This window comes from Pundamilia nyererei, unplaced genomic scaffold, assembly GCF_000239375.1.
Source record: "Pundamilia nyererei isolate P.nyererei 1_Seehausen unplaced genomic scaffold, PunNye1.0 scaffold00216, whole genome shotgun sequence".
NCBI lineage: Eukaryota > Metazoa > Chordata > Actinopteri > Cichliformes > Cichlidae > Pundamilia > Pundamilia nyererei.
The window spans coordinates 762,816-789,423 of NW_005187617.1; the positions used below are offsets into that span (position 1 = coordinate 762,816).

The 26,608-nt window shown below is 41.9% G+C and overlaps 1 protein-coding gene across 3 annotated transcripts in view; it reads left to right on the plus strand.

Moving 5' to 3' along the window:
- LOC102191980 (extracellular sulfatase Sulf-2-like) overlaps positions 1-26,608 on the plus strand; it is a 73,943-nt gene that overhangs the window by 42,438 nt on the left and 4,897 nt on the right. The window contains exon 1 of one of the 3 annotated variants that reach the window (XM_005748215.2): positions 15,615-15,844. The exons of 1 other annotated variant lie outside the window; for it this stretch is intronic. The gene's annotated coding sequence lies outside the window, so the exon portion shown is untranslated. Of the gene's footprint in view, positions 1-15,614; positions 15,845-16,032; positions 16,157-26,608 lie in introns of those variants that run through there. One more of the 3 variants, XM_005748214.1, reaches the window with a different exon arrangement.

The window sequence follows — 26,608 nt, forward strand, 5'->3', positions numbered from 1 at the left end:
AAGTGTACCTCTGGTGCAAATTACTGACCTCTGTCATCATTTTAGGTGGGGGAACTTGCACAATCGGTGGCTGACTAAATACTTTTTTGCCCCACTGTAAGTAAAAGGAAAAAAACAGCGGCCGACAGGCTGTAAACAGCAGTAGACTTGTGCACAACAAACTAACGAATAATGAAGAAAACAGATTTTTAGACGGGAAACTGTCCTTGAAGTACTGAGAGAGAGAGAGCTGTGCATGAAGTGTGATTTTATCCTGGTGGAAGCAAAACAGCAAAAGTCAGAGTGAGTTCATGACGATGTTTATGTGAAGCGCAGTTTGGATCTTCTTTTGCTGCCGGTTCAGTCAATATTGTTTGGAGAGAGATAAAACCTGCAGCTTTTGAATCTAGAGCAAAAAGGGCGTGAACACAAAGTAGTGATGTGCGATACCACTGATTTCCTTTCCGATCCAATACCAAGTAAAATTCAGGGTGGTATATCGACGATACTGATCCGATACCGATACTTTGTACAAAATCTTTAATCTTTTATTGTATCTCAAATTATAGCATCATAATGATTACAGGACATCAGGTTACTTGTTCTTATCACTTAATAATGCAGAGTTCATCATATGGAAATTTTAAAAAAATGAAGTTGTGCACTATTTGAGCATGTTGCCTGCCTGCAGCACTAAAGGACTCCATGGAAGACGTCTGTCTCGCCCTAGCAGCACCTGTCCCTGTCCACTACTCCACTTCAGTTCGCCTCAACATACGCTCGTTATATTCTGTGATATGATTTACTCTGAGGTGTTTGACAAGGTCAGTGGTGTTGCCACAACACCTCACTGTCTTACCACATGTATCGCAAACCACGTCTCGGCTGTTTGTGGATGCAAAATACGTGAGCACATGACTCCAATTACACTCAGCTACTGTTGTGAGTGCGCACGCAAAGGGGCTGCGACACAGTTATACAGCTGTATTTCACACATGACTATGGAAGGCGGAAGAGGAAGTAGTTCCTTCCAATGTAGACAATCCGAATGTTATAGTTTCTTTCCACTGTGTTAATGATAAACTACAATTTAACCCAAAATTATTAAAATATCGATATTTTAATGTGAGAATCGATTCTAGAACATAAATGACTGGTATCGGAAGAATCGATATTTCAGGATCGATCCGCACATCACTGACACAAAGCTCGACCCGCCGAAACATCAGAATCAGCGAGCTGTCGGCTTTCAGCCCCGACCGTGTCCGTGCCGTCGGTGAGAAAGGCGACATTTCATTGATCCTGATGCGTCGGCGGGTTGAGCTTTGTGTTTACGTCTTTGTGCAGAATCCGTGTTCCTGCTCTCAGTTACTGCTTTAGCTGTTTGATGGTTGTTGGAATTTTGTGAGCTTTAACCTGAGATTCTGGCATTTCTGGTAAAATAAATTTATATTAAAAAATTCAGGATTTTAATGATATGATATCACGTTATCCAAGTCAGAATCGATTTTAATCGATAAATTGATCATCAAAACCCAGCCCTAATCAGACCCACCAGGTGTGTATCCATGAAACATGTCCGACATTACAACCAAATGATTTATAAGCAATGAGTAATGATCCTAACTGAGTTAGCCGCCCTGTTTAAACTGAGCCTGACACTTGCTTAGACATAAAGAACTATTCCCAAATCATCCCCACAGTGAGGGATGGAGATTATTGATTGGTAGACTGGTATCGGATATATGCTTCATACTGGATGATACTCAAGCCACGCCGCGGGTATCAGGTCAAACCAGAAAAAGATGAACGGGGAACATTTTAACTTTTGCAGTGTCACCGTGGGCTTCAAACTGGAGGAGAAGGTAAACATCAGGGAGCTTGGAGCAGAATAAAAATGGCAGAACATCACTGGAGGTCGATGCGTGGTCAGGGCGACCCTCCAGAGGCATTTACAGCTCCTTTAAAACAGTTTGGGCGATCCTCGTGTCAACTATGAATACTGTGTCACTGTACCCAGGCTCCTGACTCTCCAGACGAGGCTGAACTTTTTCACATTAAAACACGTTTCTAATTAAAAGCCATGCAGATGTCAGCAGTTAATGAATCTCTGCACTGTCTGAACCTTTCAGCTTCACTCTAAATCATCCATTTCTCATTACTTCAGTTCATCTTTAGTTGTTGTAACTCATCATAATTAGGACTTGATCAAAGAAAGCACTGATTGACTGTCACTGGTCCAAAATACAAGTTCAGATCTTTTAAGTTGAACAAATTCTCGTATCTCTCCATTGATTTGTACTCGTTTCAACAATTAAAAATCCTTTTATCTGAAACTGGATGTAAATTATATTTCTGACATACTAAAATATACAGGAGATGACTCAGCGTCATGCCCTTTGCTGTCATGTGCCTGAACTGTGATTAACAACCCTGCAACAAGGTTTGAAATTTTTTTCGTTCTTTGTTTATTCTTTCCTCCATTAGTCTGTTGTCCTGACGTGATCGTGAGAAAACCAAATATTGTGCTGATTGCTGAACTCTGCTCACCGTGAGCTGCACAACAGAAGAGCAAACACGACTATCATTTACTGGGATCCGTTTGCAATTTGTATTTTTGTGTTGAGTTCAGTTTCCTCGTCCCCTGAAAGCAGACTCGCCATCTGCCTCAATCGGATGTGATGAGCTCAGTGTGCTTTCCAACTGCGGAGGGTGGGGGGAGCTTTCAGACCAATCATCATCTCCTGTTTGTCAAAAACACAGAGCACTTCTGAAGCTTTCATTTCTGATGATATGCCTCTTTGTGACGTGAAAGGGGGGAAAAGGGACCTGGTAGTAATAGGATGGATTTGTAGGACGTCTGTTTGGACGGGTTTCATCTGAGGCAACAATAATCAGAACAAATGACATATTTGAGTCCATTTCGTGACGTTATCACTTCAGTTTTTGGTTTTGTTTGTTTGTTTGAAGTCTGTATCGAAGGATCCATCACATCCCTGCAGCATGCAGATCATTAGCGCCTCAACATTCAGTCGCCTTTGTTGAGAAGATTGTAAATCTTGCTAACAAAGACTTTAATAGGTCTCAACAAACACTGTTTGGATCATTTTGGAGGACAAATTGTGCGTTGAGGTTCCTCTATGTTAGCGAGTTTGGCCTTTCAGGGATGGCTGATTGACATCGATGTGAGGTAAAGGAGTCCACTGGATGCAAAAGTCAAGACTGAAGAAGAACATGTTGAAAAAGTCAACACAGTAATAGTTTTATTTCATTTATATAATTATTGTGTGCTAAAGTTTGTATTGGAACTGGAGGAGTTGGAGGAAAGATGGGGTAGAAGGGGAGTTGTGTGGAGCAGCGGCTGTCCAGAGCTGCACGAGGACACCACCCTGAAGGGGGGATCTGCCAGAAATCGCAAAAACCAAAACAAAGCATATTTTGATTTTTGTGGCACGTCGACTGCTCTCTTATTTCTGCGGTGTAGTAATTCACATTTGTACAGCAGTGTGACCGAATGATGCATTTCGAAGAGTTTTCGGGAAACGATCGAGCCCTGCGGCGGGGCGAATGAAAGCCTCGTGGTTCTAATTCGGATGTTTTTTCCAACACTCCTCATATTGTGAGGATATAATAAACACGTGTGCCTCACAGGAACACTGGTGTGGCTCTAGATGTATTTCTCACTGACTGCTTGGCTGTATGGCCCCCTCACTGTGGTGTTACAGCAGGGATTTATAACGTTATTTTCTCACATGCCGGCGGGGATCAGCTTCTGTAAGCAGGCAGAATCCGATGGAGGGACCTGGTACTGGCCTGTCATGCTTTTCTATTTGCTTTAATGAGCTCACAAAGGATGGATGGATAGATAGATCGTGTCTGCAGCTGCTCTTTAAGTCTACATCTCAGTGTAGCCCATAATAATCAGCATCAGCCTGGTTACCATGACAACAGCAATCAAATTGTGGAGTGAGAGATTTTTTCTCCTCCTCTCTCTCTCCTGTGTCCTTTTTTCACTTTGACGTTTTTTTCTCCTGCAAACTCACCGTCATCTGTTTTGCAGGACTGAATTTGAATCTGAAAGCTCTTTTGTTGTTTGTCTGAAAGGAGACAAACACACAAACAGCCCAACGTATACACACACACACAGTGTCGAGTCGATCAGCCAAGTCAGTGCTGCAGAAACTGTGAAGCTTACACAACTCTTGCCGTGCGCAGGAGAACAGACGAGTTTCTGAACTGAGTGTCGATTTAAATGAGTGAGGCTTGTAACAGTTTGTGCCGAGGAACATAAATTCACTGCTTTAACTATTAGAAGAGCAGGACCTTGATAGCTGGTAGGGAGGTCGTTAAGTAGAGTCTTAAGGTCTTGGTGTGTGTGGGCTTTATACCGCACAGTTAGTCATTTTCCTTTAGTGGCACTTATTAAATATCTTTTATTCCTTAATTAAGGTCTGCCTAATGTGGACTGAGTTCTGCATTCTTAAGTGATGTCTTGCTAATAACTAATTCTCCAGCAGTTTGACACTTATTAACCTACACAGGTTCATTATTCTAAAGTTGTCTCCTGTTCACACTTCTTAAATCCATTATAGCACAAAATTACAGCAATTAGCTGCCTGTATTCTTAAGTGAAGAGTGAGAAACTGAAGGTCTGCAGAGAAACACTTTGCTTTTCCCCCCACTCGATAATAGCTCAGGTATCTGTCATTGATGAGCCATTTCATTTTCAAACGTCACTATGGAAACATTTTATTTTAAGTGTCATGGCGTTCCAGCTTTTGGTGTGATCACATGGATTTTCATCCATTAAACTGCGTTTTTTCCACAGAGTAATTCACTCCAGCAGAAAAAGGAGCAGTCATGTTTAAAAGTCCAGTCCTTTCCTTTCCAGTCACCTTTCTCACTCACTATGTGTTAACAGACCTCTCTGCATTGAATCATATCTGTTATTAACCTCTGTCTCTCTTCCACAGCATGTCTTTATTTTGTCTTCCTTCTCTCACCCCAACCGGTCGCGGCAGATGGCCCCGCCCCTCCCTGAGCCTGGTTCTGCCAGAGGTTTCTTCCTGTTAAAAGGGAGTTTTTCCTTCCCACTGTCGCCAAAGTGCTTGCTCATAGGGGGTCATATGATTGTTGGGTTTTTCTCTGTATCTATGAAGGACCTTGAGGCGACTTATGTTGTGATTTGGCGCTATATAAATAAAATTGAACTGAATTGAATTGAATTGAAAAGTCTGAAAGGAGGAGGAGGTGGTTTGGGCATCTGACAAGGATGCCCCCTGGGCGCCTCCTGGGTGAGGTGTTCCAGGCATGTCCCACCGGGAGGAGGCCCCGGGGCAGACCCAGGACACGCTGGAGAGATTATATCTCTCGGCTGGCCTGGGAACGCCTTGGTATTCCCCCGGATAAGCTGGAGAAGGTGGCTGGGGAGAGGGAGGTCTGGGCCTCTTTGCTTAGGCTGCTGCCCCCGCGACCCAGCCCCGGATAAAGCGGATGAAGATGGATGGATGGATGGATGAAAAGTCTGAATTTAAACTGAGCCCCTAATGGACGATGTTAAACACCTGCTGAACAAATACACTGTGCGTCTATGTGTTCGAGGCGTCTGTAGCTCAGGAGGTCAAGCAGGGCACCTACTAATCAGGAAGTTGGTGGTTCAATCCCCGTCTGCTCCAGTCTGCACTCCTGGGCAAGATACTAACCCCGAGTTGCTTTCCGATGCATCCGCCAGTGTAGGAGCCATTTTTGGGTTGATACCTTATGTAAGCTGCTATAGGTCACCTTTTGAGTTTTTCTGCATGGTATGTTTATGTGAAGGCATTTAAGGTATACACACACGTAATTAGCAGAAGGTGTGTTGTTGATCAGAAGGAGGCAAACAGTTTGCTGCGCTGCTTTGTTAAATCGTGGAAATAAAGAATTTAAAGGACAAGATGAGTAAGGCTGGAGTTATTGGACTGTATCAAGTTTAATAAGTTAATTCATGCAAGTGACATCACGTCACCTTCGCCAACGAACACCTCAGTGGCTTCAAGCGAAGGCTTAGCCTCTACAGTCAGAGTATGAATGTGTGATTGTTAGAAAGAAGCACTTGTGAAGAAACATCTTGTGTAGATGGGTGAATGTGAAGTGCTTTGAGTGCTCAGAGTAGAAAAGCGCTATATAAGAACCAGTTCATTTAATAAGTATCAGCTTCCTGATAAATTAGTCATGAGCAAGATCTCACTTTAGACTGTAAAGGATAGTCTGAGTTTGAGACGCTTACTTTAGAGTCCTTTGGACACTTTAAACCACGTTTTATAGATCAAACTTTGTGTTTTGATTGGTTTTCCGGGCTGCTGAGTCCAACCCTGACCAGACACTTCCTTCATCGTACAACTGTGTGCTATGTGCTCTGGACTAGCTTGTAGCCGTTTTGCAGTTAGATCTTAGCCTGTCCGTCCTGTAGATGCAATCTGAGTGTTTTAGTTTCAGTCATCGTTTTTCTTTTTAAACTAGACATAATTCTGACTCCAGTAAGGACCACCATTTACAAAAAAACAAACATTTTTCAGTAGTGAGCGAGGCAATGAAGTCATCAGGAAAACTGTTTACTAAGGTCAAGAAGTAGGATCAGAATTGGTTTTGCTGCCTGCTGGATATCAGCCTCTCTTCTGTTTGGATTTGGGACACAGACACTTTCTCTGCTCCTAAGATTGGGCTTAAAACTTTGCTTTGTCATAGTTGGGGCTGGATCAGGTGACTCTGAGTCATTAGCTAGGCTGTGATAGGTGTAGGCTGCTTGGCATCATGGATGGGTTCCCATGATGCACTGAGTGTTTCTTCTTCAGCCACTATGTGTTGCCACACCTCTCGTTAGTTGTTGTTAATCTGTCTCTCTTCCACAGCGTGTCTTTGTCCTATCTTCCTCCCCTCATCACCAGCCGGTCAGCACATGGCCCCGCCCCTCCCTGAGCCTGGTTCTCCTGGACGTTTCTTCCTGTTAAAAGGGAGTTTTTCCTTCCTACTCTCGCCATAGCGCTTTGTCATACCTTCCCATACAATATAAAGCACTTTGAAGAGACTGATCTTGTGATTTAATGCTATAGGAATAAAACTCAATTGAATGCTTAAGGTGCTGCCTCTCTCTCTGTGCGTGAGGCTGCACCCCACACAGTCACATTTTAGAAACCTTGATGTATTTTTATGTTTTCACCACAGTCTGATTGGAATAAATGTCCTTTCAAGGCCTCTGCACTGCTTTTTAAACTTGTGGAATATCCTTTTCCTCTGTGCGTGTGTGTGTGTGTTGTTATTGAAGGTTTTATTATGTTAAATCTGTTACTTTATTTCAGTTGCTACGAGTATTGTAGTTGTTATTTATGTGTGTTTATGAATTCCTTTGAAAAATGTTATATGAGGTTCTTTAATGATACAAAATAGCAGCTTTTAGTTCCTCAGAGCTCTGCTGAGAGGTTTTAGACATGAACACACACACACACACGCACACACACGCACACACACACACACACACACACACAGATCAAAGTCTTCACGGTGTGCGTCTCTTAGTGTGTGCAGTGTCAGAGGTGAGCATTTAACATGAACACATCTTTCTAATGGAGGCAGTAATTACCTTCTGGCAGCCCGATAACACAACTTACTGACACACACACACACACACACACGCCGTCTTTTGCTCGTGTTTTATTTTCTGCGGTTTTGTCTTCAGGCTTTTGTGAAACTTGGTCTCGTCCAGCTCCGGGTTACAGTCAGTAAAAATCAAAAGAACTGGTAAACTGAATTAATTAGCATCATAAATCTGAATCTGACTGCAGACAGTAGCATCACCTCAGAATCTGTTATGTGTCAAAAATAGCTGCACTCTGTCTTCTTTGAGTGCATGTTTTGGGTTTTGTTTTTACAGTTACAGTTACTGCAGCACAGTGTTGCTAAAGTTCATTTAAAGCAGGTTTAAATATTTGTATCATAAACACAAGAAGAAACTCTCAGGTTAAAGAATTTGGAGTGCAAAGTTGAGCAAGATTGGCTCATTAAAGCATATGTGCAGATGAATAGCCGGGCTAGTTAAGTGATGAGATCCCTAATGCACTTAATAAAGTGTCGCTTTATCCATCCATTTTCTGCCACTTGTCCAGGCCCCGGTCAGCGGGATCGCAGGCTGAGCCGAGGTGCACAGACTTCCCTCCCTCAGGAGGACACAGAGGTGTTCCCTAAATTCATCTGTGCAGCTGTGTCCTCTCAGTCAGTTTAAAAACAGTTATTTAAAATGGTTTTGTTTTGAATCTCTGCAATGGCGGTTAACAGTGCAAAGTTGTTATGAGCCACACAGATGCAGTAGAAACACATGATAACCCACATAATAGAAACACATGACTCGTGATAATAACGCTGGCCTTCCAAGTCTTCTGGTTGGCTTCAAATCACACGAGGAGTATGTCAGAACCAGAGCATTTTGTCTTTTATTTTGAAAAGCTGACCTAATGATTTGTGGCATTTCTCACTTCCTGCTCTCCTCATCTTCTGCATCAGAGCTGGAAAGCAAAGCGGCCGTGCTCGGTCTGTTTGTGGGGTAACAAACGCATTGTCACCATGGCCAGACTATCAGCCTGAGAAGCCCCGCGGCACAATTATGTAACTTAATTAATTAGTAACACCTGTTTGAAACACCACAAACCACAATCAGCTGATCCGAGCAGAGCCGGGCAGAGCGTGAATGAGTAAAAAAATATTTTAAAAAATAAAGAAACACCACATAACAACATTTGGGGAGATCTGCTGGTTATGTGTACCTGAAAATGAAAACATAAAAAATTCCACTTATACGTCCTTAAGTCAGCTTTTTAAATCTCCAAATATCAGTAACTGTAACTGTCTTAAATATTGTCTGTTGGTCAGAATCTACTAACCATACTTTTGGTTATTTAAAGGGTAATCCGAGGATTAGTCTGAATAAATTAAGCTTTAGGGAATTTTCACTGTTTTCCGATGAATATTTTATACTCTAAACTATCTGTACTGACGTATGAACTCTGCTTCCGGCTCCAAACTACTCTGTGTTTATTAAGGCTGTTGTGTTTTTAACGTGTTTTAATGCTTTGTATCTCGTTCTATTCAATCTGAACAAGCCCATAAAACAGTCAGTGATCACTGTCGGCCTCTCTCGGGTTTTATTTCCTCTAATCATATTAAAGCTTCGTTTTTAAACCCTTACGATGCAGCTACAGCCCAGCAGCAGTATATTAATGACTAACCTCGTATTGTGGATGAATTATCTCAGTTGTTCTCCTGAATGAAGTTTGGTCCATTTACAGCATCCTTCTATGCGATTGCATTTGTCTCTAACCATCAGGAACCCTCACGTTAACTTTTATCGAGTAGAAAAAAGTTAGCGTTCATCCTCCAGCTTCACTGTGTTTATCTTATGCTAGCATAGCTGTGTCGCTAGCGATCACGTAGCACATCATTATATACCAGCTAGCCCAACTTCAGTAACCCTACAAACGTCACTGCTGTTTGGTTTTCTGTCTTCATTTATGTTGGAAGTGACAGCAGAGTTGTACGTTTTCATTTTTTCAGAAATCTCTCAGTCAGAACATGCTATATTATATTAGCGAGCTAACTTCCTGCTAACTTCTAACTTTTTAAAATGTAATCAGTTCTGTTTTCACGGATGCCTGGATGTTAAACTTAATTGTTACACCTGGTAAAGCAGCAACACTGATCATTTTTATTAAAGATGAAAGAATTTAGACAGTTTTTAACTCTCAGTGATGCCACAGTGGGACCTGAAGCGGACACAGCTAATGACGTCAGACTTAAAGACCGGATTCGTTTTTTATTAAATGCAAAGAGAGTGAAAAAATGCAACCGTGCATTTCGCCTGTGAAAACACAACATGGCTGACAGAAATGGCCCAGCTGGTTCAACTGTATCATTTGTGACACAAAGAGCTGGTTCTGAGATAAATATTAATTATTGTGATGATCTGGAGTTATTGTTTGACACGTGCAAAACCACATTTAGAGCAAAATTATTATTATTTATCCAATAATTGTAACTTTTGACTGCTGGTAGGAAGGTTCTTGAAAACGGCCGAGGTGCTGATATATATTCAGTGCAAGCACAGCTCATACAAATTGTTTTACGAGTCATTTATTTTTGACTATTTACTTTTTCATGCTCATGTTAAAGGATTTTCCCTCGGGCAGCAGTTATTCTGGGCGAGAAGTGTGACGTTTAGCCGTCAGATGTATGCGAGCCGTTGCATTAGCATTTCATTTCATCACCCAGACGGGAGCTGCTGTGAGAGGAGCTCCTCACCCGGGGACAAAAGGCCGTCTTTCAATCCGTCACTCCCTCCGTCTGCGACGCTGCTCGTCATTCAGGAGTGCTGCGAGATAAGAAGAGTTCATTATTCTGATAACTCATCTCGCGCTCATCTCTTTGGCTTTTCCACTCTCTTCATTCCTGCCTCGCGACCGCTCCGTCCACTCTGGCCTCGGCGCTCCATTTCAGCTCCTTGCGTGTTTATGTATCCCTGCTTCAGGGCGCAGACAGAACAAAATGTTAGTTTCACTTCAATTTGGATTTCCTACAAATATGAAAACAAGATTATTCAGATAAAATGATTCTTTTCACTTCCTGACATAACAAAGTCTAAAGTTCGGTTGCCTAGCAATGATATACAAATATCACATACATTTCATTTGCAGCTGAAAATATGTTTTACAGGAAATTCTGTGAAGATAAAGCATTGCCTTCAGACAGCAGTACCGGCAAACTGGGACCGACTGTCAGCTGTTTCCTTAATGCACATCCTAATAGCAAATCTCAAATCCAAGCTGCTTCAGCCTGCATTAACCTGCAGTCCACTTTGCAACCCACCTATGTCCTGTCCTGTGCTACTGATGCCTGATTGCTGCTATGGGAGGTCTCACTGCTGCTTTATCTGTCTTTAGACTTTCCATGTACACTGAGAGGAAGAGCAGGATGCTCCCAGAACAACACCATCCATCCATAATAAAAGCTAATTATTGAGTATATATAAATATAAACTACTGCAGATTAAATACTGGGTTTGATTTAAGTGGTCCTGATGTTGATTGGAAATGAGTTGATTTAATCAAATAGAAATAATGGTAATTTGTGTATTTAGTCAAAAAAAAAAACATTTCAGTGATGCAACAGTCACTGCAGGGAAAACTGTGGATGGATTATTGCAGCTGTGTGAAATAAACCTTTGAAATGGTTCCTTCAATCGGGGACGTCTGTGACCGTTTACGCTCAGTTGTTGTCTTCAAAGTGACTCTAGATATTAAAGAGATTCCTCTAGCTAAAATCAGCGGTTTAGATGTGATTTCATTTTTTTCACATTCAAGAGTTGAGGTGAGAACTGCCAACTGATTCCAAGCAGATTACACAGATTGCCTGTTGGGAGGCAACCTGTCACATCCAGCTCAGACTGACCTCGGTCCTCCTCCGACTCGTTGACCGCAGTTTGTAAAAACCAGAAACAGATCAGCACAGCACAGCTATGAATATCGCAAATGGGAACTTGATCCAGCTGATTACCAGCTGATTGCATTCTTGTTGTATTCCAACATAAAACACGGTTGCCGAGCACCTACATGCATTCAGCTAAATTCTCCTCCTGTAAATCCTTCACCTGTAGAGGACTTCCTGTATTTCTGTGCAGCATCGATGAATTTCTGTCTGGACTCTAAATGTAGTCGATGTGAATTTAGAGGGAAATAAAATTGATGAGCATCTGCTTCCTCCTGTTTCTTTTTCATATTCATTTGTTTTTATGTGTATTAACACTTGTTACTTGTATATTGATTGACTGATTTCTACTATATTGATGTTCTTTTTACGCTGATACATTTTTTTTAATGATAACGATAAAAAGCATTTTTATTGTTAGTGTTCAAAAACACCAACAACACCGTTATTATATCGATGATCAATTTGTTATTTTTTCAGGTAATATTTCAGCTAAACGACCAACAGATAATAAACTTTCTTTCTTGGCTTTTATAAACACTGCGTGACCACATAAACCTGAAGGAGCTCTGATGATATTAGTGCTGAAGGCTTTCTGTCGCTGACTGTTTTCTTTAGCGTAAACTTGTATGAAAGGAAAATCCCAGGATTCTCTCTTAGAGGAGCTCGAGTGACCTCAGTGCATTTAGAGGACATTTGTATCTTTGTTTTTCATCTGTCGAGGGCGAGGTTTTTGCTCTGATGGTGGCAAATATTCATGGAAATCAGCCGATCATCAGCATCGTCAGCATTTTTAAAATCTCTGGTTGGCTGTGCTCTTTCAGAGAAATGCCTTTTCTTTTCTCTTTTCATTCTTTTCTCTGACCTTATCGTCTTTGACTTTTCTGATGAGAAATCAGATTTTCATCCTATTCTCTTCATTATTATTACTGTGTTATAGTTAGTCTTTCAGCTTTCAGGAGGATGGTGCAGTCCTCCTTTTTCTCAAAGTAAATTTCATTAGTATGCCTTCACCCGTGATATGTAGTGCACTCTATGAAGTCTATAACTGTATGTATGACTGATGTGTGCAAATGAGATGGAGGATAAAGGCATAGAGAGCTGATGTACATGGGAGGTGTACAGATGGAAGGAGCATTAAAGAGATGAGTGGAGGTGTAAATGAGGCAGTGGGTGGAGTCTGTGGTGTGGAAGATGGATGAGATGCGAGAGGACGTGTTGTGCAAATGTGTGTAAATGGCCGACTCCATGTTTAATATGAACAATGGACAAAATGCCACATTGGCTGAGAACAGTCATTTGAGAGGTGTCTGTGGTTGAGAGTCATCTTTGAAGAATAAATGATTGAGTATCTGATAGGATTGAGTGGGAAAAGTCCGTACCTGCTCTGCACCTCCCCACACTGGGAGCACAGCAGATGTGTTACCATAAGTGCAATAAAAGCTTCCCATCAAGTGCTAAACTGACACACAGGGGAGTGAGCTTCACTAAAGGCGTCACTTTAATGCAGCACGCTTTTCGCTTAAATCACAAACTACAAAAAGGAAAACATCCGTTTAGCCTTTGCTGTTGGATTGCTGTGTTAGCGCTTCTTCTGGGACCTGGTTCACTGCAGCTGACTCTTGGTAATGTAACAGTAACACTGTAAAGTGAATGCACTGACCAGTTCACACTGATGCCTGATCTGGTTTTTGGTTTATTGTGGCTGGTAGCTGGTGCAACAACAGGCCCGGTGAATCTGTAAGGACAACCAAAGCGATAATAATAAATCCAGTGTTAGGTTTGGGGTTTGTTGGGCCATCCAGCTTTCTTGGATGTTAGCAGAAGTCATTTAGGGGCACTTGCTGTAAAGTCTTCAGTCTTGTCTTCTCAGAGGTTTTTCCTAAGCTTATTGAAGTGGTTTTGTAAGTTCTGATGGTGGTAGAGACACTGAAGACATCAGGACAGTGACACGAAACATCAGCAGGCTGAGAGCTGAAGTCGATGCGCTAGGTCTAAAATGTATAGTTTCATGTATCGGTTAAAACACTCGACTCCAGCTACATGACGCGCAGCTGGAAACACTTCACGCAAGTCGAGCTGCCCGAGATTCACAGAATTTACAGAAAATGTTACATTTTTGTGATTTATATCGTTATCGGACGATAGATGTCTTATATCGGGATATGAGATTTTGGTCATATCGCACAGCCCTACCTGAGTGTGCATGAACAATTTAAAGATCATTACAGTCTAACCGTTCTCTGCAGAGCATGAATGTGTTCAGGACAATTCAAGACAAATCAGATTGTAGCGTTTATCCACATCATCGCTGCCTACATTTACTAGAATTTGTCTCTGCTAGTTATCGAATGTAATGCTCGGTGTTGAAAAGGCTTTTCTTCTCCAGCTGGTTATTAATAATGGAAGCACCGTAATCAGCTTTTGAACAAGAGGTAGAAGTGTCCAAAGGTCAGAAGCTGCAGTGTGTGGTTCCCAGGTGGCAATCTTCAGGGCTGAAAATGAAGCCGCTGCACAGGCGACACAAACTGCCTCTTGATTGGCAGGTGCTGCTCTGCAGGGAGCTGCAGCCAATCAGTGTCTTCGAGGTCTCTGACCCAAACTGTCCTGTTTGTGTTTGTTTTACCATTTGGAACATTTCTGGTGGAAGCTTTGATGAGTATTATGCTTCTCCTTGACCGTGCTTTTAGGATTTAAACAAGTTTAAAATTACTTCGATACACTGCAGACATACGTGACTATGTGTTGCACCAAGCTTGCTAACAAAGCTGGCTAGCGCTAGCTTATAATTTAGCACTCCACCCTCTCATCCAGATATGGTCACTCCTGGCTACAAAAAAACAACATGGCGGTGTCCAAAAATGCTAACGTTGAGGCTTCAAATTGCAGCGTTCAAAACCAATGGGTGACATCACAGTACTTCCACCTTTCATATCCAGTCAACGGTGCTTCCACAGATTCATGGAGGTTGTGTAATAAGAGCTTTTGTTATGCCGTTTGTGGATTTCTCCATCTTTGATGTTACCATTTATGGTTCTTTTGAATGGGACACTCCACCAGAATAATTTACTGTCAGCGCTGTCCTTAGTTAACCCCGTCTTTCATTCGTTTAGGGCGATTCATGAAACGTATTTGTACCAAAATGAAAAACTGGATTTGTTTTTCAGACACTAAACAGGTTCAACATAAGAAGACAAATTCAGTATTTGACACTGAGCAAACTCTACACAGTATTAATAAACTAGGCAGTCATTTAACATCCTTATAAAACTAAAACTGTAAAATGTAGTCTGATGATTATTATTGCTGTAATTTTAGAGAGGTGTCAAGTGAGGACCACTTTATTCTTCTGTCAGGGTGTAGTGTGGGTGTTACACTCCACAAGACTGTGAGAGCCCAGTTGGAGTCCAGTTGGAGAGAGTAGCTCAAATTTACAGGGAGACGTTTGTACTGTTTTTCACATGAGAAAGTTCCATAAATAACAGTGTGATAAATGAGAAAAGACAAAGACTGGCTGGTTCCTGTACAGCTGCTCACGGCATGAAAGTTCCAAAAAGTGCAGGTCTGCCCAAAGCACTGGCCCTTTAAGGCTGTGGAGGTCGGGGTGTTGGATGGGTGCGTACAACATCGTGCTATCCTGAAGAAAATGCAGATTTGCTTAGCTTGATATTGTAGTAAATGCTAGGTCACAAATTTCAGACAGTCACAGAAATGGTCGGTCCATCAAAAGTCAGAAATCTGTGGAGGAGCAAGCACTTTGAAAACGTCCCATCAAAGGTTCTGGATAGGTGTGTGATTCTTTTTTGTGCTCAAACACACCAATACACTTTTTTTTTCTAATGCAATTCAAAATAATCCAGACAGCAAATTAACGAGCACCACAACTAATTCACATATTGGTGAAATGACTGTAAAACTGTAAATAGGAGGAGGACATCGGAGGAATGGGCAGAAAGATATGAGAAAGTGATGAAGCGATAGAGAGACAATAGAGAGCGAGAGCCAGAGAACGAGGAGGGGAGGGAGTGATGGAGAGAGCCAGAGGAGAGCAGGGAGATACAGAACAGGAGGTATAAAAAGATCAACACAGAGAGAGAAAGTGATAAAGAGGGAAAGAGCTGGAGCGAGCGAGGGAGGAGGGGAAGAGGACGGAGGAGGTTGAGGAGCAGCAGCAGCTCAGCTGTTGTTACAACAGTGAGAGCGTGCGGTCGCCGAGGGGAGAGAGCTGTTGCCACAGGGATTATTGTCATGTCTGCCACCTCGACAACAGCCAACAGGACCTAGGCTGAGAGGAGGCTGGGGAGGTTGTTGGTTTGGCGCCAGAGCCTACGAGCAAGGCAGCGTGGCCCATGAGGACGAGGTAGGAACGAGAGCAGAAGTAAAGAGCGATGTGAAGGAAAAGACAAAGGAAAGCAGAGGGGGAAAGGAAAGGGAGAAAGAGAGAAGTGTAGTGAGAGATTTGAGTGTAAAACATCCTCTGAGAGGAAGCGAAAGAAGAAGTAAAAGCAAAAAGGAACAGAAAGCAGAAGTGGAGCTGTGCGTTCGGGTTATTCTGCAGAGTTTCAGGAGAATTTCTGCCTTCTTCTCCTCCGACTTGCGTCTGTTCGCTCTCGTCGTGTTTCTCTCTGTTTGATCTCTTCACGTTAAGCTTCGTGTTCTTCGCCTCGTTGCAGTAAGTGCTTCTGCTTGTAAATGGTTTCGTGCCTCTGTTTTGGAAAGCTTGATTGATAGAACAGAGCAGAGAAAGAATGAATGTCAGCAAATCTGAGCAAACCAAAAATGTCAGACTGTCGTTAAATACTTTGTTTCTTCTCCATTTGCTGTTCAGTCACTTACAGATATACATTGTTTAAATATACGACTAACACATCAAATATATTACACACAAGGAAATCCAACATCCCCACAATAGAGAAGCTGGAAAGACCGTTTTTACATCAAAGCTGCGGATTGTCAGTCAGCGAACAATGTGAATTTTGTAGAAAGAAAAGTTTCTGACAGAGGAATCAAATTCAGAGTTCTTCCGTGAAAAGACATCAGACGTACGTCTAGAAGTCTTACGTGTGTCTCTGGGTTGTGGTTGTTACAGAGATAAAGGTTTAAGGTTAAATCTGGTGATACTCTGGATTTTTCTTTCTTGACCACCAAACACAAAATGTTTCTTGCAAACAAATAAAATTATTGAGATGTTTTGAATGAGTGAGTCTTAATATTTCTTAGAAAAAGAAGGGTGTAGAGTTGTCAGTGGATACTCTTATTGATACTTTTACTGATATTACTTTCTGTGTTTTGGAGCAAAATAAAGGCATTATAGTGGTAATGGCTACTTTTGACGCTTCAGCTCAAGTTCACGTGATGGTTCAATTTGGACGTACAGCTGAGAGGTCTCTTCCTGTTAAAAGGGAAGTCTTTCTTCCTGCTGTTACCAAGTGCTGCTCGTAGGGTATCGTCGAATTCTTGGGGTTTACTTTCTTTTCTTTTTTTCTTTACCTGCAATACAGAAGCAGTTATTGAGGCAACTATTATTGTGAATTGTCGCTGTGGAAATAAAACTGAATTGAATTCAGTGGAGCTGTTACCAACTGGCTCATTAGCATACAGCACCTGTACTTCACTGCTGTGATGGGCAGTAAACCTTTTACCATTACTGTGCCAGCAGGCCTGTTACACTCCTTATCTAGCAGCTGACGGTGGCTTTGACTTGGGTGCCTGCATGTGTTGGAGCATTGCTTGATTTATTTCATTTATCTGTGTCTTTATCTCAGAAATACTCCAAATGTCTGTTAATCCACGGCTGAAAATCGTCCCGTCAAATGAACTACGTCCATCTGTCAGTTCGATAAATGATTTCCATGTTTAGTAACACGTCGCCGGTCAGTGATATAAATGAAACATTATGTTTGTTGCTCTAAAGAGTTGCCTTTTTGGCTGGAACCAGTGGATTTGGAGTTGAGGGCCATCAATACGAGGTCAGAAGGTTTGGGGGACACACAAACTTTGGTGTGTTCATAGGATTTGTTGACAGTAAGAAAAATATACAGTTAAACTCCAGAGGACTGAACATCCTGTTTGTCCCCAATCAAAGTTTGGCTTCAGTGCTGGACAGAGAGAACAAACAGAAGATGGTGTCCAGTTTCCTATTTCTACTTCTCCAAAACATTTGGTAATATGATATCGCTGTGAACCCTGCACTCGAGGTTTATTGTATGGAAAACAGAACAGAGCCGCATTTTTTTGGGTGTCCTCGGCCATCTGATGCGTATTAGTTTCATCCGTGTGCGTCCAGTGCAGAGACTGGAAGCAGCCAAAACTGTCGTCTCATTTTATCAACAGAGAAGAAGGAAAAGAATCCAGTGCAAACAGAGCTGGACTTTTTCCATAGTTGCTGCTTATTGTAACCGTAGCTGTTACTTATTATAGCAGTCACACTGAATTTCCATTAGTTGGCTTCTGTGTTTCGCTTTAAAGCTGAGTGTGGCCAATTCACATTTAGCACCATTTAACTCTGAAGTCCAACTAAAAGACACACCTGCACCGTCTCAGTCCAGCCTGCAGCATCCAAAAATGTAAGGGTGGTGTTTGACGGGGTCAGTCACAGGAACGGATTGGGCACGTTTTCCTGCTGTTTACCTTGATGGCAACAGAGGGCGCTGTACATTAAAATAGCCCTCAACTTTACCTTGTTCACCTCAAGTGAGGGTTCAAGTGGCCCTAGCTGATGATACAATCGGAGGTGGTGGTGAAAAGTCATGTTTTTAACCAAGAAAGGACGTCTAAATGTTTTGTCACACGCCTCCATTCAGGGCAGCATGTTTGATTCTCAGGGGGGCAGAAATAAGTTCAGGAATTTCATGACGTCTACAGATTTGTGTGAAATTAAACTTTTGTAGGCTTTTGTTATATCTTGTTATATTTCTCCTCTCTAACTGTACCTGGTGGATTGTAAACAGACAGCTTCTCTAGTTATAAATCTGTTTGCAGAAATGAATGCACAACTTGTTGGTTCATCCTCTGAAAAGAGGAAGTGTGTGCTTTTAAAGATTTCTGTCTCTTGTAGGAGGAATCCATTGACGTCAGCCTTCCCCTCTAGCTGACACCCTGAATGAAGGTTTCACCTAATTGTCCACTGTTTAGTTCAATATGCTGTGTTTGTCTAATCTGCTGCTGCTTGTTAGAACAAGCTCATTAGGTTGTGGAAGGAAAGAAAGGGCGGCTTTATTTATAGTGCACAGTTATTCCATGGAAACATGATGTGCTTTGCAGGTAAAAGGAGACGTAAAACCAACAAAATTTAAAAAGCTATACATGAAGGTTTACTTCTGATGTAGCTCTCAGGTAAAAGACAGAAATGATGTTTTTTAGTCTAAATCTTCAGCGTGTCGTTGACTTGCTCCGTTCTATGCTAGGACCCACAATGAAGCAAAAACTGACTGTTATTTCTTTTTTGCCTATAAAAAGCGTCTCCTGAATGTTTCTGTAACTCTGACCGGTTTATTTCCTTTTATACTTCTGCTTGTTCCTCATATATTCAGTGAAAAGCTGGGAAATACAAGTTCAGCACTTAGAATCACCTTTTATCTGCTTAATTTCCCACAAAGTAATGAGGGAACAGGCCTCACCTGCTGCCTATCAGTCAGTTGTCTAATTACTTTTAAAAGAACTTTTGGCGGCTCTCTTACTTCCCGAGGGGAAGCCACAGTGTTTGATTTGGCACAGGTTTTACACCTTTCATTGTGTGCAGTACTTTTGTTACAAACCCATGAATTAAAGCTGTAGATTGTTTGATTTAAAGTCCACTGAAGTGGTGCACGGAGGCAATACTACACAAAATCAAATAAAATGTGCTGTTGTCCAAAAATGTAACACTGTAAGTGAATTAAACCTGCAGTGGCCAGAAAGGGGTCACATCCCTGCTCCTTTATCTGTGAGCCTGTGAACACTTTAATACTGAGCCTGTGGCTATCCCCAGTATAGTGAAAAGTAGGGAAGCAACGATACCAATTTTTTCAAACCGATACGATACCGATACTTGGATCTGAGTACTTCTACCACACACACACACACACACACACACACACGCAATGAATTGGAAGACAGGTTTTATTTTATTATCTGCCAATAAAAAATAAAATCTTAATAAAAATGACCACAAAAAAATTTCAAGTGAATAATAAGCACTTCTGTTAAATTATTGCAGAGTCTCCACATTGTAATTTAACAAAATATCACTAAACTATTGGCACTGTCTCGAGCTTTCAGAATAATAAATAAACACTTCTGTTTGGAATAAAATAAATACAAATTAGGTTTGAGAATAAAATAAACTTTTAAATTATTGCAGTGTCCATATTGTAAACAAGCAAACAAAAGCCGCCAGTCTCACTCGCCTAACCCTGTGCCTGTTTAGCGTCCCCCTAGTGGCCAATTAAAAAAACTACAACAGAAATGACAAGCCACCCTCTGGTTAATGAAATAAGTTAGTATCGGTTCATGGTATCGGTTAACTTTTACGAGTATGAGTACACACACATTTTAGAGTATCGGCCCCGATACCCGATACTGGTATCAGTATCGGTGCATCCCTAGTGAAAAGGGCTGGAAAAAGAGAACATGTGATCCCCGTGTGTGCAGAGTCCTTCCTTTTCTCAGTCAGATCCATCCCTCGTTCATCGTGCTTGATGATGATGCCATGATGACGCTGGAAATGCTCGCCATTAGCTTCACAGTGGGACTTTAATGACAAACGGGTGGCATCACTATGGCTAGGACCAGCTTTGCTCAAGCATCCAAGCTTGTTGCACTGAGTGAAATAGTGAAATTGAAAGAATGGTGTATTTTTAAGTATGTTCTCAGGTTGTTGGCGTTTGGAGCACCTGAACTCTTGAAAGTTCAGGTTTGTCAGCTGTTATCAGAGAACGGAGAAAGTGGCCACACAGCAGCATCAAACATAACTGGAACCTGTGTTAAAATAAGCGTGGAACCTGTGCTGATTTGTTACCGGCCCTTAATAGAAATTCCTACTGCTATTTGACAAGAACTGTTTCAGTGGTGCAGTGCGATACAGAGAGGTGTTGTTGGATGGACTTTAAATAAAGCAGAAGGTTAAACGTGGTCTGAGAACCTCAGTGGTGATGCTGCCGGAGAGAATTTAAGGTTGTGTCCAGAAATAAATCCCTCACGCTAAATGCCTTCTGACATGTTTATTAGTAAAAGTCGAGAAATATTAGCCGACGCATCAATTACAGCCAAATGAAAATGGCAAATGCATTGATATTTCTGTCTGCGATCAGCTATACGTCATATAGTGTATGTCAATAACCGCAGCCGGCTCTGTAATAAAGGCTAAGAGGCTAACGTGTCACCACAGCAACCGCAGCACTTTTCATTTTCTCATCTGATACTTTTTAGAGTTTTGTCGAGAAGCATTGAGCTGACCTTTCACCTGGAAAATGTGACCTTTCACCTCCGCGCAGGGAGATATTAAGTCTCCCCTGCTGGTCTCTCTGCATGTAGAGATGCTAATGAATATGAATGAGCAGTTGGAGCCATATTATGGCTGCAGTATCTCTTTATTGACATTCACCACATTTCATATTGAGTCACTTGGTGGCCAGCTGCTTCGGCTGCGAGGCCCGCCCACGGCGCATGAATATTAATGAGCAGATAGATGTGATCGAGAAGCCACAGCCAGAGAGGGCACATCGGGATGACAGACGAGAGAATTTATGATCCGTGGGGCTTTGGAGCGCTTGTTCACAGTTCAGGAGAGCGCGACTGCACGTGTAGCGCATATTATAGCCTGATAATATAGTTTCATTCATTGCTCTGCCGAAAGCGTGCAGTCGCTCCGGTATTTCGGCGCCGTCTGAGAGCGGAGCGTGACTGTGACTCCACGTTCATTATTATGCAGCTCTAACAGCCTTCCTTGTCTGGATTCAGTCTCTCCAGCAGATGTTGAACCTGCTGCAGGGATTAGCTCCCATTCAGACACTAGAGCGTTATTGAGGTCCAGCACTGATGTTGGGTGATAAGATCTGGCTCACAGCCGGTGCTTGGGTTCTTCCCAAAAGGGTTGGATGGGGGGGATTTAGGGCTCCATGCGGACCAGTCAAGTTCATCCTCACAGCACTTGGAAAAGCATCTCTGTATGGTGCGGGCTTTGTGCATGGAAGCATCTTTATATAGAAAGATAAAGTCTGCCTCAGAGGTCTGAGAGAAAGCTTCTCAACCAGTCATTCATACACACTTTTAACCCTCGGGCATCTTCGGTCTTCAGATGTCTGGATGTCTAAAGATGTCTCCCATGCAAAGCTATCATGTTGGCTTTGGCTAGGCAGCATCTCTACAAGTTATTCCTGTGAGCCAACAGCTCCCAACACTTTAAACGCTACTCTTGGCTTTATGATGCCATATTCAGTTTGATTTTATTTATATAGCACCCAGAAAGAAACCTCCGGCAGATCCAGGATCAGGTGGGGACCAGATACTGCCCTGATATATGGTTATTTTAGGCACACATATAGGCTGTATATAGACACCACGGCTTCAGTCACTGGTGCTCAGATCTGCATTTTGAAGCCTCAGTTAGTGAAGTTAGCATTTTGGCAACAGTCCAGACTGGTTTTGGAGGCAGAAGTGGGAAAATTTGGACAAGAGCTTAAAATGCTAAGTTATCAGCTAATGCTAGCTCCATTTATAAATTGCACAGGTGCAGTGCACAGACCAATACCTGCTCTTTAGTGTCCAGATGAATAAATACTGGGTTTCACTCACCTACAAAAGGACAGACGTGTTGGGTGATCTCTACCACCAAAAGCCACAAACGCAGCAGATTTGTCCTGTACAGTGAGCATATGTGTGGCCAAGCAGACAGTTAGCAGCTCACTGAAGCCCCTCCCACCTGCAGTTCAAATGCCATGTTTGTGAGGGGCAGCCAATCAGAAGAAAGCTAGCTTATTTTTTGCTGCGTGTAAATAAAGATTATTTACATCTGGAATAAACCAAAGAAAAGCCACAGTACGGCTCTATTGTGTCTTCTGAGGATAAAACGTGGTTCCTCTCTTGTTAATTACTCAGGAAATGAAAATTTCTCTGTAAAGTCTAAAAACTTCACCGTCTGTTTTAAATAATGCAGTGACTCTGCTCTCTGCTGCTTCCGCCTGTGTGTTTACTGATGTTCCTCAGACTCCAAGGTGAGGATATAATATTTCAGCGGCTTCACGAGAAGGCTCTGAATATCAAATAAAACAAACTATCTGGAATCAAGAGCAGCAGCTTTATTTTCAGGCTCGACTCCATGAATATCAAATGAAAAGAAAGTATTGGGATTCAAAACAGCTGCTGTATTTTCAGCAGTTTGAAATTACAGCACTATAAAGGCTTTCGCTCCCGAGCAGTGAACCAAAGCATCTTCAATGCAAAACTGAATCTTCAGAGCGGCGAGTGCATGTACATGATCAGGACATGTGTAGTCCTGCAATCAACATCAGAAACAGACTATTAACTCTGCGATGGCCTTAAAACCCTCGTTTTAACAACACTGGCTCGACTAAAGCTTTATTTACAAAGACGAGTTATGCTAATTTGTGTCGTTAATCAAAGTTATGGGGCTTTTAACTTGTTCACATGATATGCTGGCAGCTAAGATGAGCCTATTAGGGTGTAATTGTCTGGTCTGATGGGAGAAACAACCGGCTGTAACTAGAAAATTAAATATTCCTGCTCAAATTACCTATTATATTTCACCAAACACGGAGGGTATTTCATGATATTAGTCCTTGGTGGCTTGCCAAATGAGTTTTCTTTTTAATTAGCTGTTTCTTGACTGTTTCAGGTAGATAATTTTAGAAGCTACAGTAGAAATGATTGATGAGCAGGAGGGCTGGAGGAGCAGCAGGAGAAGCAGAATTAATTACCCACGGAGACAAACAGAAGCTCGGCACTAAAACTTTCTTTTTATCTTGACTACCAAACGTTTGAGCGCAGCTTCTTATTCAAAGGACTTGAATGTTCTACAAGGTAGAGCAAAACTGCAACACCTTTGGAGCTGTGAAGTAAACAGAATTCCACATCCTTCACATTATCCTCAGTTTGCTTTGGTAATAGTGTTGCACTCTTTTACTCTACACACAGTTTAGGTTTTGGTCACCTTTGATGCTTTTATTTTGAAGGAATTCTCACTTATTTTCCTTCGCTCTGCACAAACTCATCCCAGACCAGCTGGGTTTGTTTAGAACGTCCAAGTGCTTCTTAAAGCTCATTGAACCAACTTTTAACATTTTATGTACATTAATAAAATCTATGTTTAATCAGCTGGTATTTCTGCTGCAATATTTAAACATCTTGTTGATTAGTTGTCCACATCCCTGCTGGAATATGGTTTGGATTAGGTGAGAGCATGCAGGTGGCAGTACACAGGATGCCAGTTCATTCATTGTAAATTAATCAGATGGTAGTAACAGGTGCAGGTGAGCAGCACATGGACTTCACACCAGAGAGCTTACAGTTTAAATATGTCTGATGTGACAATATTTACAGTTTAAATATTGACACATATTGACAATATGTGTCAATATCACAGGCACCTCTGCTGGGTATTTTCAAGAAGTTTCCATTCAGTGATGCATTAATTCCATCCATATTCTTCAGCTTATCTAATCCAGGGCTGCAGAGCCTTACCTGGAGCCGGGGTACGCCCCGGACAGGTCACCAATCTGTTGCAGGCCTGCGAGAACAAAATGACAGATTCCCATCACGATTTCTACTCTGAGTGTTTGAGATTCGATCTGGGGAATGGGCTCCACAACTATGAATCGGCTCGTATTTCTATAGCAGTACTAGATGGAAACTTTTTTTCCTTCAAGCTGATATTACCTTTGGATTTTTTTGCTTTGGTGCCCGATTAATTATCAGAATTGTCTTTTTTCCTGTGTGACCGTGGGGATAAATAACTCAATAGCATGAACTGCACGAATAAATCAAGAAGTCAGCGTTGACACCTTTATGATCCGTTAGTGCTGCAGATCATTTGCACTTTAACCGTGCTGCGTTCAAAGCTGACTGTGACCCAGACTGAGACCGAAAAATAATCCTGCAGGTTGAGTCGGGGGTTAGTCTGGTCTCAGGTCAGTTTGTAGGTCAGTTTCATAATGACGCTCAATGACATAACATGAATATATTGCAGTAGATTACCGACAGTGGTGGGCTGAACATGGCCAACAGCTGGACCGCTCCACTTCAGTCCAGATGTTGGGTTGGATCCATAAACCAGGTTAAACAATGCAGAGTCTCGCATGTGTTTATTCTCAGTTTCACTTGGTTCCTGTTCAAAGTCAGCATCATTACCCAGTCGTATTCATTTAGAGCCAACATCCCTAAAAGGACAGCAATAAATGTGTGTATCTACCAGAGTGAAACATATTTGTATCATATTTGTTTGATGGTTTTGGTATGAAAAGATAGAAACGTAGAAATAAAAACAAATGAATGAAATTCAGCCGTAATAACCAAAGGAAGAGGTGCTTGTGCTAAAGCTGCAATAACATCAGTGCCATATAAATCATAATGCAAATATACGAAGTGGGAGTCTGTGTGAGAGCAGCTTAAGTATCAAATGTCAGAAAGTTTGTTAGAACAGTTTCTGTTAAATCAGATTACAAATGCAGATTTAATGTCACTGAACACTCCATTATAAATCTGCACAGTTGTTCATCTTAAGTTTAATGTAATCAGTTTTAGCTGTCAGTCATTTATGTTGGTGCTTTATGAAGAATTATATTTTAAAAGAACGTCAGAGTTGAAGTAGCTTCCAGGACTGAAATATGAAGCAAATGCAGAAGTGTCAGCATTATTTCCTTTGGCCAGCAGAGGGCGACTTATCTAGATATGGTCCCAATCCCTATTTTCAAGTGTTACTGATGACAACATGATGTTTATTCTCAATGTTATGATCCCCATTAGTGATAAAGTACCGTAACCTTTAAGGTAGGCCTCCTGCGTAACTGCTCCGGTGCTACATTTTCAGGGTTTTTTGGTCAGTGCCTCACTTTTCGACATCCAGTTTCAAAATTCCAACATAGCAGCAACAGAAACAAGATCAGTGTGTGACGTCAGTCCATGTTTACGGTCCTCACCACACGAGCATGCCCTGAGCACAAATAAATCAAATAAATCTGGGATTTATGGTCCAGTTCTGACGTCTGTTTGTGCAACCTGTTGCCTCTGCAGACAGAGGGATCATGGGAACCAAAGCACAGACTGCAGAGATGCAGCAGAAGCAATAAAATGTGACCTCTGTATGTTCAGGCTGAATGCTGATTGGTTCAAAAGTTGGTTTGAACAGGTAAGAATGTGAAATTGGAGTTCATCTCCAAGGAGAGAAAAATATGGGAACAAACATTAAAGATGAAAAATTGTGCACATGAGAAGCTGCAGCTGACAGTTTTAAGGCTGTGACGCATTTAAGGGTTTGAGCTGAAATGTAAGGACAGTTGAGTTTAGTTTAGTTGTAGTTAGTGTCTTTGAACTTTGGGAAACAATGACGTAGACGACCACATTCACCTCCTGACTGAGACTCATGGTACCACAAACAGTCTTACAAATACAAGAAAACAGCGGAGACACTTAATTCTTCAAGCAGATTCTTACTCTGTCACAGGACCCAGAATATTCCAGCCCGGCTCACCCTTTCTGATTTCATCGTTACTGTGTGGGTCCTCCTTTCTCTGTCTGTGGATAATAATCTTGTTATCACGTGAATATGTTGATGGATTTGCATTGCAAAACCTCCCAACTCCCAGAGTTCCCTTCCTCTGTGACCTCTTTATACTGCTGTGGAGTATCCGGGTGGCTTCATTCTGGATTCTTTGAGCATTTTTACACAAACAGATGAGCTCAAAATATGTTTTTTTGGTGAAGATTGTTTTAAAATGAAATACGTGATTGTGGCTGTGGCCTGAATGGAGCGTGGAGGTCTCTCTGCCAATCTCTCTCTCTCAGCAGGTCGTGTGTAATCTCCAGTCTGTTCACAGCTGGAGCCACCAGACCACTTTAACATGAGAGCTCCATCAGCAGCCACACACACACACACACACACACACACACACACACACACACACACACACAC